This window comes from Schistocerca nitens, chromosome 9, assembly GCF_023898315.1.
Source record: "Schistocerca nitens isolate TAMUIC-IGC-003100 chromosome 9, iqSchNite1.1, whole genome shotgun sequence".
In the NCBI taxonomy this organism is placed as follows: Eukaryota; Metazoa; Arthropoda; class Insecta; order Orthoptera; family Acrididae; genus Schistocerca; species Schistocerca nitens.
Genome location: NC_064622.1, coordinates 61,211,578 through 61,229,382, shown reverse-complemented (window position 1 = coordinate 61,229,382; position 17,805 = coordinate 61,211,578). Strand labels below are relative to the sequence as shown.

The 17,805-nt window shown below is 42.3% G+C and overlaps 1 protein-coding gene across 1 annotated transcript in view; it reads left to right on the top strand.

The window, feature by feature from the left end:
* LOC126204462 (merlin) overlaps nt 1–17,805 on the top strand; it is a 156,944-nt gene that overhangs the window by 10,371 nt on the left and 128,768 nt on the right. The gene's annotated exons all lie outside the window — the stretch shown is intronic.

Genomic DNA, 17,805 nt, shown 5'->3' with positions numbered 1-17,805 from the left:
CACATAACTAATGAGGAGGTACTGAATAGGATTGGGGAGAAGAGGAGTTTGTGGCACAACTTGACCAGAAGAAGGGATCGGTTGGTAGGACATGTTCTGAGGCATCAAGGGATCACCAATTTAGTATTGGAGGGCAGCGTGGAGGGTAAAAATCGTAGGGGGAGACCAAGAGATGCATACACTAAGCAGATTCCGAAGGATATAGGTTGCAGTAGGTAGTGGGAGATGAAGAAGCTTGCACAGGATAGAGTAGCATGGAGAGCTGCATCAAACCAGTCTCAGGACTGAAGACCACAACAACAACATTGGGGAACATGTCTGGGGTGTTTTTGGAAATGTGTTCTGCATATTCAGTAGCCAATATCAGAACAGACTCTCCACTGTTTTTTGTTCCTTTGTTCTCTCTTCATTTCCCTTCTCCTATCCTTCCTCCGCTTTGCCATTTGTGAGCTTCCTCTTTTTCTTCTTCCTCCATGCATGCTCCTGAAGGACAGCTCATGCGTCTGATGTATAACAAGTGACTGGATAAAGCGTAATTCCCAGCCCCGGGCTGACAGGTAGGGTTCACATGTACCCCCTGGTACGGGCCAGACACAATGACAAGTGACTGCCTGAGCTGCTGCCTTCCCAAATTGCCTATTGGTCCCTCTATCAGGTGTTCAGGAGGTGTGACCTGTGGTGTGAACAGTCATATAAGGTTGGGTGCATACCCTTCTGAAGGGGGTCCCTATTTGGAAGAAGCAAGCGCACTTTCGGAGATGCTTGAAATCATGGGGGATTTTAATGAGCCAGTCATTATCTTCACAGTCAACGTCTACCAAACATAAACGGAATGAGGCCAACGATTCAGAGCCGCTGCCAGCTGCACCATGGTTCCTCGTGGTTTCACGTACTGAAGATTGTTAGTCCTTTTCTATGGTAAATTGGTTTATTATTCAGAAAGGTGTCAATGCAATTTCTGGCCCTGTAAAATCTTGCTCTCGTTTACAAAATGGGACTTTGCTTTTGGAGACTATTTCTGATTCTCAAGCGCAACAATTACTTGCAGCTTCTCTCCTCCATGGCTATCCTGTTTGTGTCGAGGCCTGTCGAACACTCAATTCTTCCCATGACATTACTACACTAGGCTGCTCGATGGTCTGTCCAAGGCAGAAATCCAAATGTACATCTCTGATCAGGATGTCATTGCAGTCCATTGGGTGATGAAAAAGGTAGATGCATCCTTAGTGCCCATACACACACTTTTTCTCACTTTTGATAGAGTGGTGCTGCCGTCAAAGATCAAAGCAGGCTATGAAGTTATCACAGTCCGACTGTACATTCTGAACCCGATGGGCTGCTATCTGTGCCATCACTACAATCACACTTGAATGTCCTTTCAACACCTGGCCAAATGTGTAACCTGTGTTTATCCTTACCATCGCAGAAAGTTCCATTCCTCGCACTTCCTCTTTACCATGCCATGTCCCAGTCCCTTGGTAGACTGAGGCATGCCGCAGAGACGTGCTCTCCGTGTTTTTAACCACCATCCTACAATGGCCAACTTCATTCATTACAAACAGTTACATGCACAGTGTCGTCACATTCTTCGGGATAGCAGAAAGGCTAGCTGGATTTCCTTTACTAGTTCTTTTAACAGTTCCACACCGTCTTCCATTGTGTGGGGCCAACTTCTGACAGCTGTCTGGGACCAAGGTCCATTCCCCAATTTCCAGCCTGACAGTAACAGATCATGTCATAGTAGACCCTAATGCGATCTCCAACACTTTGAGCTGCTATTTTGCGAAGATTTCGAGCTCCAGCCTCTATCATTGTGCCTTCCTCCATCGGAAATGAATGGAGGAGACTCAGGCAATACCCTTCTCTTCTCAGATTTGTGAGTGCTACAATGCCATCTTTACTATGAGGGAGCTAGATCATGCTCTCACTTCACCCCGATCCTCCGCCCCAAGGCCGGATGATGTTCACATTCAGATGTTGCAGAACCTTTTTCTTGCACTTTCTCCTTCATACGTACAATCGCATCTGGGCAGAGGGCATGTTCCCCGAAGCCACTGTCATATCCGTACCTAAGCCGAGCAAGGACAAACATCTTCCTTCTAGTTTTCACAGCATTTCTCTCCCCAGCTGTATTTGCAAGGTGATGGAATGTATGATTCATGCCTGGCCGGTGTGTATGGTGGCTCAAGTCTTGCAATTTACTTACCTCTTTACAGCGTGGATTTTGAGCACGCCCTTCTGCAGTTGACCATCTTGTCAACCCATGTTGTGAATGGTTTTCTGCTGAAATACCACACTGTGGCCATGTTTTTCAATTTGGAGAAAGCCTCCGACACCTGCTGGAGGACTGGTATCCTCCGTACACACTATATGGGGGCTTCCGGGGCCGCATGCCCCTTTTCCTTCAGGAATTCTTACAAGACTGAGTTTTCAAGGTATGTTTGGGTTCTGCCTTGTTGGACACCTTTACCCAGGAAAATGGTGTCCCCCAGGGTTCCATTCTGAGTGTCGCCCTCATTGCTGTCGCCATTTACCTTTTTATGGCCTGTCTCATGCCGGGCATCTCCAGCTCCCTTTTTGTTGATGATTTTGCCATCTATTGCAGTTCTCCATGGGCTTGTTTCCTTGAGCGGCATCCTCAGCAATATCTCAATTGCCTTTACTCATGGAGCATTGACAATGGCTTTTGCTTTTTCAGTGACAAAACGGTTTTATGAATTTCTGGTGATGCAATTGATTTCTTCCTTCGTCTTTACATCTTGGACCTATTGGTCATCCGTTCATTGAAACTACAAAATTCCTGGAGCTCATCCTCGATAGGAAACTTTCTTGGTCCTCTGACGTGTCTTATCTGGCTGTCCACTGTACGAGTTCCCTGTGTTCCACGTGACTTCAGTGGTAATTCCTGGGGAGCGGATCGGACCACCCTCCTCCATTTGTATTAGTCCCTTGTCCGTTCAAAACTAGACTGTGGGTATTTTGTTTATGCATCTGCACATCCGTCCCTCTTATGCCATCTCAATACTACTCACCATTCTGGCATACAGTTGGCCATTGGCGCCTTTGACACTAGCCTGGTTGAGAGTGTGTATGCCGAAGCATCTGAACAACCGCTGTCACACTGCCGTGACTTTCTTCTCGGCGGATATGCATGCCGTTTGTCTGCCATGCCTGGCCACCGATCCCATGCCTCCTCCTGTGATGACTCCTTTGATCACCAGTATGGAGCACATCCCTCTTCTCTGTTACCTCCTGGAGTTCGCTTTCGGTTCTTGCTCCAGCAGCTTAACTTCACTATACTTGCCACTTTCCCAATGGGTGTGAACCCTTAATCACCTTCATTTACTTCCTAAAGACACTACTCCAGCCTCATTCTATTGCCGTACATTTCATGACCTTCGGAGAGAACTTTGTGATAGTACCTTTGTGTACACTGATGACTCTCGGACTGACTGTGGTGTCGAGTTCACCATTTCCTGACAGGATGCCCTCTTTTTAACCATTTATGTTTGCCATCTGAGTGACCAGCCGCTTTAGTGAACAACGCTTGGTCTGTTGACCGTGTTTTACTTTTTATTCATCGCAGCAAAGTGGCAAAGGACATTTAATCTTCAGTTCAGGATCTCCGTTTCTCTATGACATATTTTATAGACCTTTCCCCAAGTTATTGTTTTAGCTATGTTTCCTTCTGTCACTTGGGCTTAACGTGTAGTCATTTTTAACCATTTTTTTTCTTAGTGTTGTATGGTTCTGGCTTGGGCACACATGACCCTAGTTGCTTTTGAACCCTAAAACAAAACAATAGTCAAGGCTCTCACATTAAAGATGCAAACCACTTCCTTCGCCTACTCTTGACCGTCGCCAAGCTATTGTGGTACCACCTGGATCTTTACTTTTCACTGTGGATGCCACCCTTCGTATACAATCCCCCCCCTCATGTTGATGACCTTGCTGATATGAACACCTCCTCTCCCAACATACTTCTGACTCCAAAACCACCACCTCATTCCTAATACATCTAACTAATTACATCCACACACATAATTACTTTTTCTTAGAGTGAGAGATATATAAACAAATCGGTGGCATCACCATGGATAATCAAATGAGGTCCTCCTATGCCAGTCAGTTTATGGGCTATCAAGAGACAACTTCCTAGCCTCCATAAACACCAAACTCCTTGTCTGGTTCAAGTTCGTTGATGATTTCTTCATGATCTGGACCAAGTGCAAAGACTCCCTGTCCTCATTCTTTGACAGCCTTGATACCTCTCCCTTTTGCTGCACCTGGTCCTCCTCAGCCACCTTCCTGGACTTTGTTCCCCACCTCTCTGATAGCTCCATGCGTACTTTTGCCCATATCTAGTCCATGAACCATCAACATGCCTGCATTTTGACGGCTGACATCCCTGCCACACCAAAAAATCTCTTCTGTATAGTCAAGCCACCCATAGACAGTGCATCTGCAGCAATAAGAATTTCCTCAGCCAGTACGCCTGTTGTTGTTGTGGTGGTGGTCTTCAGTCCAGAGACTGGTTTGATGCAGCTATCCATGCTACTCTATCCTGTGCAAACTTCTTCATATGCAAGTAACTACTACAACCTACAGCCTTCTGAATCTGTGTAGTGTATTCATCTCTTGGTATTCCGCTGTGATTTTTACCCTCCATGCTGCCCTCCAATACTAAACTGGTGATCCCTAGATGTCTCAGAATGTTTCCTATCAACCAATCCCTTCTTTCGGTCAAGTTTTGCCACAAATTTATTGTCTACCAAATTGTATTCAGTACCTCCTCGTTAGTCACATGGTCAACCCATCTTATCTTCAGCATTCTTCTGTAGCACCATATTTCGAAAGCTTTTATTCTCTTCTTGTCTAAACTATTTATCGTCCATGTTTCATTTCCATACATGGCTACACTCCATACAAATACTTTCAGAAAAGACTTCCTGACACTTAAATCTGTACTCGATTTTAACAAATTTCTCTTCTTCAGAAACATTTTCCTTGCCATTGCTAGTCTGCATTTTATATCCTCTCTACTTTGTCCATCATCAGTTATTTTGCTCCCCAAATAGCAAAACTCATCTACTTCTTTTAAGTGTCTCAGTTCCTAATCGAATTCCCTCTGCATCACCTGATTTATTTCGACTATATTCCATGATCCCTTTTTTGCTTTTGTTGATGTTCCTCTTGTATCTTCCTTTCAAAGCACTGTCCATTCCATTCAACTGCTCTTCCAGGTCCTTTACTGTCTGACAGAATTACAATGTCATCGGCAAACCTCAAAGTTTTTATTTCTTCTCCATGTATTTTAATTCCTACTCCAAATATATCTTTTGTTTCCTTTACTGCTTGCTCAATAGACAGATTGAATAACATCGGGGATAGGTTACAACCATGTCTCACTCCCTCCCCAACCACTGCTTCCTTTTGATGCCCCTCAACTCTTATAACTGCCATCTGGTTTCTGTACAAATTGTAAATAGCCTTTAGCTCCCTGTATTTTACCCCTCCCACCTTTAGAATTTGAAAGAGAGTATTCCAGTCAACATTGTCAAAAGCTTTTTCTAAGTCCACAAATGCTAGAAATGTAGGTTTGCCTTTTCTTAATCTATTTTCTAAGATAAGTCGTAGGGTCAGTATCGCCTCACGTGTTCCAAAATTTCTATGGAATCCAAACTGATCTTGCCCGAGGTCGGCTTCTACCAGTTTTTCCATTTGTCTGTAAAGAATTTGTGTTAGTATTTTGCAACCGTGAATTATTAAACTGATAGTTCGGTAATTTTCACACCTGTCAACGCCTGCTTTCTTTGGGATTGGAATTATTACATTCTTCTTGAAGTTTGAGGATATTTCGCCTGTCTCATACAACTTGCTCACCAGGTGGTAGAGTTTTGCCAGGCCTGGCTTTCCCAAGGCTATCAGTAGTATTAACAGAAAGTTGTCTACTCCCGGGGCCTTGTTTAGTGGTACATCTTTCAGTACTCTGTCAAATTCTTCACGCAGTATCATATCTCCCATTTCACCTTCATCTACATCCTCTTCCATTTCCATAATATTGCCCTCAAGTACATTGCTCTTGTATAGACCCTCCAGCAATCACTAAAGGAACAAAATTAATTATCATGATAAAATTATGGCATGATAAAATTATGGCTTTGCTGGTTAGTGGAAGAAACAATTTACATTGAGTAGGTGAGATCACCTCCACTTGTCAACACAGGAAAAAATTTGTAGAAGCACTACAGATTTTATTTAATGTAGTATCATGTTACATAATGCCTACATCAACTGGAAAATGGCAAACTTGATAAAAATATCTAGTATATATAGCTATATCTCAAAATTGGAACTGTGATTTGAGAAGCATAAAATAAAACCAGATACTCTAGAAAGCCAACACATTGAAGTTCAACATGCAGAGCACACTAGACATTGACCAGAATTGTCAAGACATGTGCCAAAGATACTGCAATAATCCACTGTTATAAGGCCAGTCCTAATATATACAGCACCTTCAATGGACTCACGTAAGTCAAACAGCAAAACTCTTGATCATTCTAAGAAGAATACAAAAGACCATCACAAACATAGTATGTGAATAAGATGCTTGGAGCAAAACTTGTAGAACAAAGTGCAAAACAAGTTCAGGACATCAAGTTCCAACACAAGCAGTAATAGGAACATAAAGTTAAAATACAGACTGTGAGGTCCTCTAAAAGGTGCAGAAAAAAGTGTATCAGAATGCAATTAGAACAGGAGCAAAGAGGAACTGTAGGGAGACAAAAATACACAATAATAAGCAACCGAATTATAATGTAAAGGATGTATGAAGCAAAAAAATGAACTTTGGAGAAGTTTTTTGAATGTTTCCTCTGTCACTTGGATCACTAAATTTTTTTGAAATCCTTCCCATAAACAAGAAAGAATTTGATTTAAAATCAAAAAAACCTTGTAAAGAAATGTGTCATTGTAAACTTTACATGAATTAATACAATAAAAAAGCAAAACAGAAGCCATTTATTGTGTCTCATTGATCACAATAGTGAAACCATCAGGTATGTGGGAGAAAGAGTGTACTCATAAACAGTGGGAAATAGTTATTAGAAACTATTTTAGTTTGTAATCATTCTCTTACAGTATATATTATGTTTGCTTATTCAAGCTAAATTTAACATAGTAAAACTAATAGGCGAGAGCCATTGTTTCGAGAACAGCTGCTGTTTCATCAGTTATGTTTAACACTTGCTGTTAATCTACTATTTAGTCTCTCCATGAATACATTTTAGAGGGTGACTAAAAAAGAAAGGACAGATTTTAGTCGTTTATTACATATGAATTATGAAGACAGAAACACAATGCACATCTCACTGGATAGTGGAAGATTCAAAGTTTTATATTTGTATGTACCATACACTCCACATGAGCACCACGTGTTGCTCGAGAAACATCACAACAGTAGTCCATTTCATTTCACACAGGAATCAATAGGTCCCTCTCAGTTTATTAGATTGAAAGCTTCAAAAATTAGGTTTCTCAGCTCCTGAAGAATCTTGGATATGCTCGACATTTTCATCAGACATACATGGCCGACCAGTCCCCTTCCATTTGCATTTGCAACCACCTTCCAAGAATTTTGTATATGATCTATACATTTGCTTGTGTAGAGGCAGCTTGTTGCAAAATTGATAGTGGACTGTGTGTTGCACTCGAACAATGGATTGACGTTGCACGAATTCCAATGCACAGAATTAGTTCCCTTGTTGTGTAGTCACCATGTTGCTACAAACAACAGCACATCTGGATCAAAACTTTGAATGTTCCTCTATCCAGTGACAGGCACAGTGTACTTCTATCTGCTATGTTATATCTGTAATAAGCAACTGAAGTATGTTCTTTCTTCTTGAATCACCCAGTATTTGCTTAAGAAGGCTTTAAGGGCTATGGTCATACATATAAGATATATATAGATATTTTAGGATATATAGCAATAACACTTTGTTGCATTTATCAATGTTTTGACCAGTGCTGCAGTTGAAATTCATAAAGGGGAGGGGGGTGGAATATAGGCGATTTATGGCCAGAATGATCAAAATTACACAGGCTATGCTAAAGGAATCCAGAATAAACTTTGCTATGGCTAGAAGAAAAAATAGCTGGATCTTAAATCATCTAAAATATATAGGTTACTCAAAAACCTTACCCTCTAAGTACCATAACAAGTAGCTGTTTAAGAGTTATTTCCTGCAACAATGGACACCCTATATGACCAGACTTCAACTTGTTATTTTTGAGCAAGACTTCAAACTACATGACCACTAGGGAAGGTGGAGGTAGAGCCTCACAGCAAATTACCTACATTCAAATCTACATCTATATTCAGCATACCACTGTGAAGTGCTTGACAGAGAACAAGAAGGGACAGAGATGTACTATAATAAGTGTTGTGGAGGATATGTGGTGGCACTGGAATTCTAACGGTAGCATGTATTTCAACAGTGGCCACTTCTACATTAGTTTTAAACCAGGTCTTCCACTTGAACATAGTAAGTCAACAGTAGAGGCAATAAGTCCTCAGGCTTCAGTGTTCACTGTAAAGCAGTAAACTTGAGACACACACACACACACACACACACACACACACACAATTTGCATCACTAAGAAAGGGTCATCACAATGACACAGGATGGGTCCTCTCGCCTGTAGATGTGACCGTGAGTCAATCAGACGTGGCTGAAACAGAACTGGAAATGGATAGTAGATTCTCCTTGGGAAGAGTGCAAAGAAGATTGCAATGTGGTTGTGGCTCCTTTCATTGTTTGTAGCTTGTTTGCAGTATCCATGGCTTGCCACTCTGCCACCCCTTGTTCCAAGTCTCCAAAAGCTTAAGTTGCAATGTAAGTTTGTGTGTGTGTGGGGGGGGGGGGGAGTAGGCATTCGTACGCAGCAAGTGTGTGTGTGTGTGTGTGTGTGTGTGTGTGTGTGTGTGTGTGTACGTACTTTATGGGTACTCAACAGTGATATTATCAACTCCCTGACATATTTTCAAAGGAACAAATGCGCACAAAATCACTAAAATTATTGTACTTACTCAATAACACTCATGCACTCATTCCCACCTAATTCACATTCGCTAACACACTCACTATTTGTCATGCCTTAAGGCAACAGAAAAAGTGTGAAAGGTATAATGACACTGGAGCTAAAACAATGGCACAAATATATGTGACTGGCTTACCATTTACAAAAAAATTGGGTGAGCCATTTACCCTGTTAACAGATTAATAAAATGTCCCTTAAATTTTCTGGAAACAAATTGGACAAATAACAAAAAGGTTTAAAGCTTCACCACATTCATATGAACATCACTTAAAATAGAGGGCGGATCTGCCAGCAAATCTGCCACTGCCCTCTGATCCAAAAACATAACACAGTCACTTAAAACGTGGTGCCCAGTCATCTCTATGCCACATGCGCTACACACTGGAGTGTTGTTGGGCCGGATCAAGAAGCCATGTGTCAGAAGACTGTGCCTATGTGAAGGCGAGGTAGGAGGACCTCATCCCGTCTTTGTGGCTGAAAGGAGGTAAGATGAATAGTGGGCTTTACTAGACACAGCTTATTATCTGTCACTTCCAGCCAATCATTCCCCATGCAATGCATGACTATATACCACAGTTGTTTGTTGTTGTGGTCTTCAGTCCTGAGACTGGTTTGATGCAGCTCTCCATGCTACTCTATCCTGTGCAAGCTTCTTCATCTCCCAGTACCTACTGCAACCTACATCTTTCTGAATCTGCTTAGTGTATTCATCTCTTGGTCTCCCTCTACAGTACCACAGTAAGGTGACAGAATGCAGGGGAATGGCACATTGAAATAACTGGGGATCACGACATGCTGCCTTGGCTGCTATATGTGTCCTTTCATTCCCCATAATAACCACATGCCCTGGCACCCAGCACGAAGACACCTCCTTCCCCAGCTGTTGTAGTTGGAGGAGAATGTCCTGAATATTACGGACTATTTTATTTGCCGGGTACAAGTATTGTAGAAAGAGAGTATGGCACTCAGAGAATCGCACAGATGTATAATTTAGCACTTGAAGCCTATCTCATCTGTTCCAGTGCCCACAAGATCAGACATAATTCCGCATCAAAGACAGTGAAGTCTCGAGGCATTTGGACCTTGAGGACAGGATCAGGCAAAACGACAGAGCAACTAACCGAGTCACCCTGTTTTGACCCATCCTTAAAGACAGCTGCAGAGTTGCAGTGATCGGTTAAAATGTCATAAAATAATTTATTAAAAACATAGACAGCAGTACAATCTGTCCTGCACTGCACCAAATCTAAAATTAATCTGGGTGGTAGGCAGTTAAAACCCTGAATTTGGGTTGTATGTTTGCTCCACACCAAGTGACTCCAGCACACGCTACACGTGCATACGGAATGGCATCGTTGTTCGTGGGTGACTAGAGAAAAGGCATTCCAGAGGTGGACAAGCAACATAATGGTATGTGAGGAACTTACATGCCTGGTGCACCATGAGCAGTTGTCACCCGATGGTGAGCGGAGGTTCCTCAGCCTCAGCACAGAGACTAGATACAGGGCTGGTCTTGTAAGCATCTGTGGCCAGAGTAATCCCCTCATGGTGGATAGTGTCAATAACCTGCAGGTAAGAAGGCCTCACTGACCCATACACTGTGCACCATAGTCTAGCCACAAAATTCACTAAAGGCCTATATAACTGGAGCAGACATGCCCTGTCTGCTCTGCAAGATCTGTGGCTAAGGCACTGTATGATACTGAATTCCTTCTGGGTTCTAACTTTCAGGTCTCTCAGGTGTGGTAACTATGATAGTTTGGGGGCAAAGATGAGGCCCAGAAACCTCAACAAGTCTTTAAAATGTGGAAGGTGTCCCTCATATGCAAGTCAGTTAAAATAAAAATACAATGAGTATGATTAAAATGAAGACACACACACTTATCTGCAGAAAATGGGAACCCATTTGCTCAGCCTACTCCTCTAACCCCTGCACAGTAAGCTGCAACTGACGTGCAACGATGGAGGAGGAACAGAAAATACCAAAATTGTCCACATATAAGGAGAACTGTACAGGGCTCCTTACTGTAGACATGATACTGTTCATGGCTATAGCAAAGAGAGTAATGCTCTAAGGAACACCAGCCTGCAACTCAAAACCAGGCAACAGTACACCACCAATCTGAGACTTAAAATGCAATTAGAAAGGAAGAAATGTATGAAAGTGGGGAGATGCCTATGGAAGCCCCATTGACGGAGTTGCTCTTGAATATTGTGTCTCGAAGTCTTGTCGTACACCTTACTGATATTGAAGAATATGCCAAGACAGTGATGTTTACATAGGAAAGACTGCTGAATAGCCGCCTCTAGTAGGGTCAGGGCATCAACAATGGATCCAAATCTCCGGAATCCACACTGAGAATGGCTAAGGAGTTGCCTGGTCTTTAACAACCAGACCGGGTGACAGATAACCATTCGCTCTAGGGTCTTTCCTACACAGGTCTTTAAGGCGATGCTCTGGTAACTACTGGGATGTGTGTGGTACTTCTCTTGAGCTGGGTAAGTTGCCTTTCTGCCATATAAAATTAAAACTTTCAAGGAGGATTTACTTTGACACTGCTGGCAAATGCCAACGCATGCAGTACCGGTTCTGGATGTGACTGGGTGCAGTATCATGCGTCTCAGACAGTGCCAATTCCAGCTCCCAAACAGAGAAAGGGCACTTGTAAGACTAAGAATTGTGAGATCTGAAGTCCAACATTCCCCTCTCTACATTCACAAGGTAATGGAAAAATGTTGGATCATGGCTAGCATTGGCTGTAGCCACTGCAAAATGCTCTGCAATTGTCTGAGCAATGCCTCTGTATGTTATTTGGAGACACACGTTTCAGTTCTGCTGCTATTAGGAAATGACTGTTTACCGGAAATACTCCAATGGATTCCCATACTTTTTTTAGAAGTGGAACAGCTGATGGAGTCAAGGAATACTTGCCATACCATTTTCTTGCTCTCTAGCACAGGGCATTCCTGCGCTAGCAGTTTCCGTTCTTCCACTTGTGTCCTGCACCCACTAATGTTCTACTGTAATATGGGAGCTATCTATCACAGAGGTTGCAATTTCACTCTACTTTTCTGCCAGGGAGGGGAGCCCATCATGGATGAGGCTCAGTCTTGGTGCAAGATGATTGTCCCAGTCCGACCTCAGGGTCCATTAGCTCTACAGAAGAATCACGAGAGACGTCAGAGAGGACGGCATTTACATTGTCACACTGTTTACTTCCTGACTCCGTTGGTAGTGGATGCGTGACCTTTGATTTTTGCCTGTGTAGGCTTCAGAGTCACAACCATGGCAGTGCTAGTTGCAGTGCTGGGCAATGGACTTGACTGAACCTTTGGAGGAGCAGAGAGCTCAACAATATCAGCTACTACAGCCTCGTATGATGTTTTGGGAGGAAGTGTAGGCTTTGAAGTAACTGTAACAACACAAAAGTACATTGACAAACACAGGTACCAGTTCTGACACTAGCAACCTCTATTTGTGTAGCAGCATCAGTTTTCTGAACTGACAGTTTAACAACTGAAGCAAAGAAGTAGCGAGCATGGGGTAGGGGGGCTGCATGGCCTTATAAATCTTTTTGGCCTCACCATAGGGGATCCATTCTGTAGTTTTGTCTCCTGTGTCTTCCATTCTTCAAGGAAGACACAGCAGTCCCTCCTCCAGACAGGTTGAGCCCCAGAGCATTTCACACACTTTGGAGGAGATGAACATCCGACTACCATGTGGGCAGCCTTATCACATTTGCCCCAAGTGACTTCTCCCTAACCTCCAAGAGTGGTGTGCCCAAAGTGCTGGCATTTAAAAGATAGCATTGGGTTTGGGACATACAGCTGCATGGTTAGCAAAGAAAACCTGCCTTAATATGTTCTGGGAGTTTTAAGCTATTAAAAGTGAAGATAAAAGAGTTGGATTTAATCGGATTGCCTTCCATCCTTCTCTTAATATTCTGTACGTCTACAAGGCTTTCTTGGGCCCACTCAACTTTCAGGTCTTCTTTGGGTATGTCCAGGAGGTCCTTGCATATCAAAACACCTTTACTGTAATTTAATGTGGTGTGGAGCTCTGTCTCAGTGGCATATTCCCCGAGGTTTTTGACCTTCTGCAGGTTTGTCACTTGCTGGGAACTTTAGGTTTCCACCAACAGTCTCCCATTTCGCAGCCACTTAACAGATTTTAACTTATCTGCAATCCCTTCTAAACTCTTTTGAATCAAAGACAGTGAGACTTTTTCAGAGCTTGTCTCTTTCCTTTTAACTGATTCTGAAGTGAGAGAACTGGCTACATGAGCCCTCCTATTAGATTGGGTTTGATACCTTCCACTGGCCTACACTTTCTGCTGGGAGAAGGAAGTGAAAATTTCGAAAAATCCATCTCGGTCCCACAAGCAGTTAAGGAAAAAGTCCACCTTAACAGAGCCCCCGCATGATAGGAAAACCTTACACAACTGAGGTGCAGCAGGTTTCCCAGAGGTTGCCCACTAATGTCTGTACCATATCAACAGCCATGCATCTTGTCAGTGCGCAGCAGACCTTGAGATTGAGGTTTAGTTTTTTTGATAGAGATTTTTACCATCTTTGCTATCTGGGCAATTAACTAAAGGTTCTTGTTCCCTGTGACACACAACGTTCCACTGCCTTGCCACACGGTGGTCGTTCAAACATGCCCATAGCTTACTTAAACAAGGAACTGTGGCATTTAACAGTCCCCAGCTCAGAAACCCCAGGGTTGCCAAGCCCTTACACAGCAATTTAATGCTAAGCCCCTGAGGGCTACAATGTAAGTATTGTTTGGGACCCCAGGAAAGCATGAAGGCAAGATTTACTTGATTGTCGGGGCTTTCATAGGCATCTCACCACTTTCATACATTTCTTCCTTTCTAATTGCATTTTAGGTCTCAGATTGGTGGTGTACTGTTGCCTGGTTTTGAGTGGCAGGCTGGTGTTCCCTAGAGCAGTACTCTTTGCTATAGCTGTGAACAGTATCACGTCTACAGTAAGGAGCCCTGTACAGTTCTCCTTATATGTGGACAATTTTGGTATTTTCTGTTCCTCCTCCATCGTTGCACGTCAGTTGCAGCTTACTGTGCAGGGGTTAGAGGAGTAGGCTGAGCAAATGGGTTCCCATTTTCTGCAGATAAGTGTGTGTGTCTTCATTTTAATCATACTCATTGTATTTTTATTTTAACTGACTTGCATATGAGGGACACCTTCCACATTTTAAAGACTTGTTGAGGTTTCTGGGCCTCATCTTTGCCCCCAAACTATCATAGTTACCACACCTGAGAGACCTGAAAGTTAGAACCCAGAAGGAATTCAGTATCATAAAGTGCCTTAGCCACAGATCTTGCAGAGCAGACAGGGCATGTCTGCTCCAATTTTATAGGCCTTTAGTGAATTTTGTGGCTAGACTATGGTGCACAGTGTATGGGTCAGTGAGGCCTTCTTACCTGCAGGTTATTGACACTATCCACCATGAGGGGATTACTCTGGCCACAGATGCTTACAAGACCAGCCCTGTATCTAGTCTCTGTGCTGAGGCTGAGGAACCTCCGCTCACCATCGGGTGACAACTGCTCATGGTGCACCAGGCATGTAAGTTCCTCACATACCATTATGTTGCTTGTCCACCTCTGGAATGCCTTTTCTCTAGTCACCCACGAACAACGATGCCATTCCGTATGCACGTGTAGCGTGTGCTGGAGTCACTTGGTGTGGAGCAAACATACAACCCAAATTCAGGGTTTTAACTGCCTACCACCCAGATTAATTTTAGATTTGGTGCAGTGCAGGACAGATTGTACTGCTGTCTATGTTTTTAATAAATTATTTTATGACATTTTAACCGATCACTGCAACTCTGCAGCTGTCTTTAAGGATGGGTCAAAACAGGGTGACTCGGTTAGTTGCTCTGTCGTTTTGCCTGATCCTGTCCTCAAGGTCCAAATGCCTCGAGACTTCACTGTCTTTGATGCGGAATTATGTCTGATCTTGTGGGCACTGGAACAGATGAGATAGGCTTCAAGTGCTAAATTATACATCTGTGCGATTCTCTGAGTGCCATACTCTCTTTCTACAATACTTGTACCCGGCAAATAAAATAGTCCGTAATATTCAGGACATTCTCCTCCAACTACAACAGTTGGGGAAGGAGGTGTCTTCGTGCTGGGTGCCAGGGCATGTGGTTATTATGGGGAATGAAAGGACACATATAGCAGCCAAGGCAGCATGTCGTGATCCCCAGTTATTTCAATGTGCCATCCCCCTGCACTCTATCACCTTACACTCTTTAACATCCATTTTTATTTATTTACTTATTTAGGCATAACTAATTTGAGGGCCAAACAGACCAAAGAAAAAAATCATCTTTTATTTGACAGTGCACTTGCCCACAAAAGTTCTTTGTAAGTGAGGAAACCAAATTTTGAAGTGTAATTTGTTTGTACATCTCGACTGTTCACCTTATGTCACACTCCTTGACTTCCACCAATTCTCACGGCTAAAGACATTAGTGGCTGCAAAGTGTTTTGCATCCACTGAAGGACTTAGGACAGCTGTACATAAATAATGTGTGTACTTTACATAATTGTGCTTCAGGGTTAGAATCTACTCTGTAGGAAAACATTGAACAACACGAATTGATCTAAAGAGAACTATCACAAAAATAAATTCACTGTTTTCTAAAGTAACGCATTCCTTCACTCTTAGGCTGTGGAATATTGTGTGTCATTGTACTGTAAGGTCCTCTGAAGGTATTTCATTTGATTCATTTATTCGTCCAGATATCTCACAATAATATAAGATTTCTCTTCATTATAACAATGAAAATAGATAGCTTAAATTATACGTATACACCAAATATGTAATAATATTTATGTGAAGATAGGACAAGTGGTTAGCCATGGCCTTGATGAAGGAACCATCCCAATATTTGCTTGAAATTATTTAAGAAAACATGGGAAACCTAAATCATGATAGCCAAATAGAGCAAATTCTATCTTCCTGAATGTGAGATCTCTGATTTTGTGTGTGTGTGTGTGTGTGTGTGTGTGTGTGTGTGTGTGTGTGTGTGTGTGTGTGTGTGTGTTTGTGTTTGTTTGTTTTTACAATTGCACTGCCTCATTTGGTTCATTGTACAGTGTTCTTTGACTTACACACAATTTGCAGCAGATAACTTATACTTTCAATGTAATTTTGGACTGCATCATTGCTCACATTAGACATCTGCTGGTGACTGCTGGAGCATGAACATACTGCTGGCACTCATTACAGTCTGATTGGAAAACTGACTCTGTCCTGTAAACATGCAACTATGCCCCATGCATGTTTTTATGTCCTCCCCTCCATCCACCTGAGTAACTTTGGTCACAATCCCCCCGTAAAGAGAAGAAAAGCAAACCTACATTTATGGCATTTGTGGATTTAGATAAAGATTTTGACAATGTTGACTGGAATACTCTCTTTGGAATTCTGAAGGTAGCGGGGATAAAATACAGGGAGCAAAACACTATTTACAACTTGTAGGGGCATTAAATTGAAGCAATGGTTGAGAAGGGAGTGAGACATGGTTGTAGCCTATCGCTGGTGTTACTCAGTGTGTACATTGAAGAAGCAGTATAGGAAACCAAAGAAAAATTTGGAATGGGAAGGGAGAAAAAAACTTTGTGGTTTGCTGATGAGATTGTAATTCTGTCAGAGATACAAAGGACTTGGAATAACAGTTGAGTGCAATGGACAGTGTCTTGAAAGGATTATATAAGACAAACATCAACATAAGCATAACAAGGATAATGGAATGTTGTTAAATTAGATCAGGTGATGTTAAGGGAATTAGGTTACGAAACAAGTCACTTAAAGTAGAAGATAAGTTTTGCTATTTGGGCAGCAAAATAACTGGTGATGACCGAAGTTAAAGAGGGTATAAAATGTAGACAGGCAGTGACAAGAAAAGCATTTCTGAAGAACAGAAATTTGTTAACACTGAATATAAATTTATGTGTTAGGAAGTCTTTTCTGGAGGTACTTGTCTGGAGTGTAGCCATGCATGGAAGTGAAGCATTGGACGATAAACAGTTTAGATGAAAAGAGAATACAAGCTTTCGAAATGTGGTGCTGCAGAAGAATGCTAGAGATTAGATGGGTTGACCATATGACTAACGAGGAGGTACTGAATACAATTGGGTAGACAATAAATTGTGGCAAAACTTGACCGAAAGAAGGGATTGGTTGATAGGAAACATTCTGAGACATCTAGGGATCACCAGTTTAGTATTGGAGGGAAGTGTGGGTGGTAAAAATCATAGAGGGAGACCAAGAGATTAATACACTAAGCAGATTCAGAAAGATGTAGGTTGCAGTAGTTATTTCGGAGATGAAGAGGCTTGTTTAAGATAGAGTAGCATGGAGAGCTGCATCAAACCAGTCTTTGGACTGAAGACCACAACAGCAGCAGTAATCCACTACTGATTGCTGCAGCAGAATTTCACAGGTAGCAGGGCTCTGTACATGTGAAATGGTACAGTGATGTCCATTACGACTAGGGATTCACTTGTCATTTTAATCTGACTGGCTGGGAGGTATACGAGTGGGGAAATTTAGTTTGTGTGCTGTCATTATGTCATTCAAGTTTTCATTAGGATCCAACTCATATAGATAACACAGCTTTATCAACAGATACTATAGTACCCATTAAGTTTGCTAGATAAT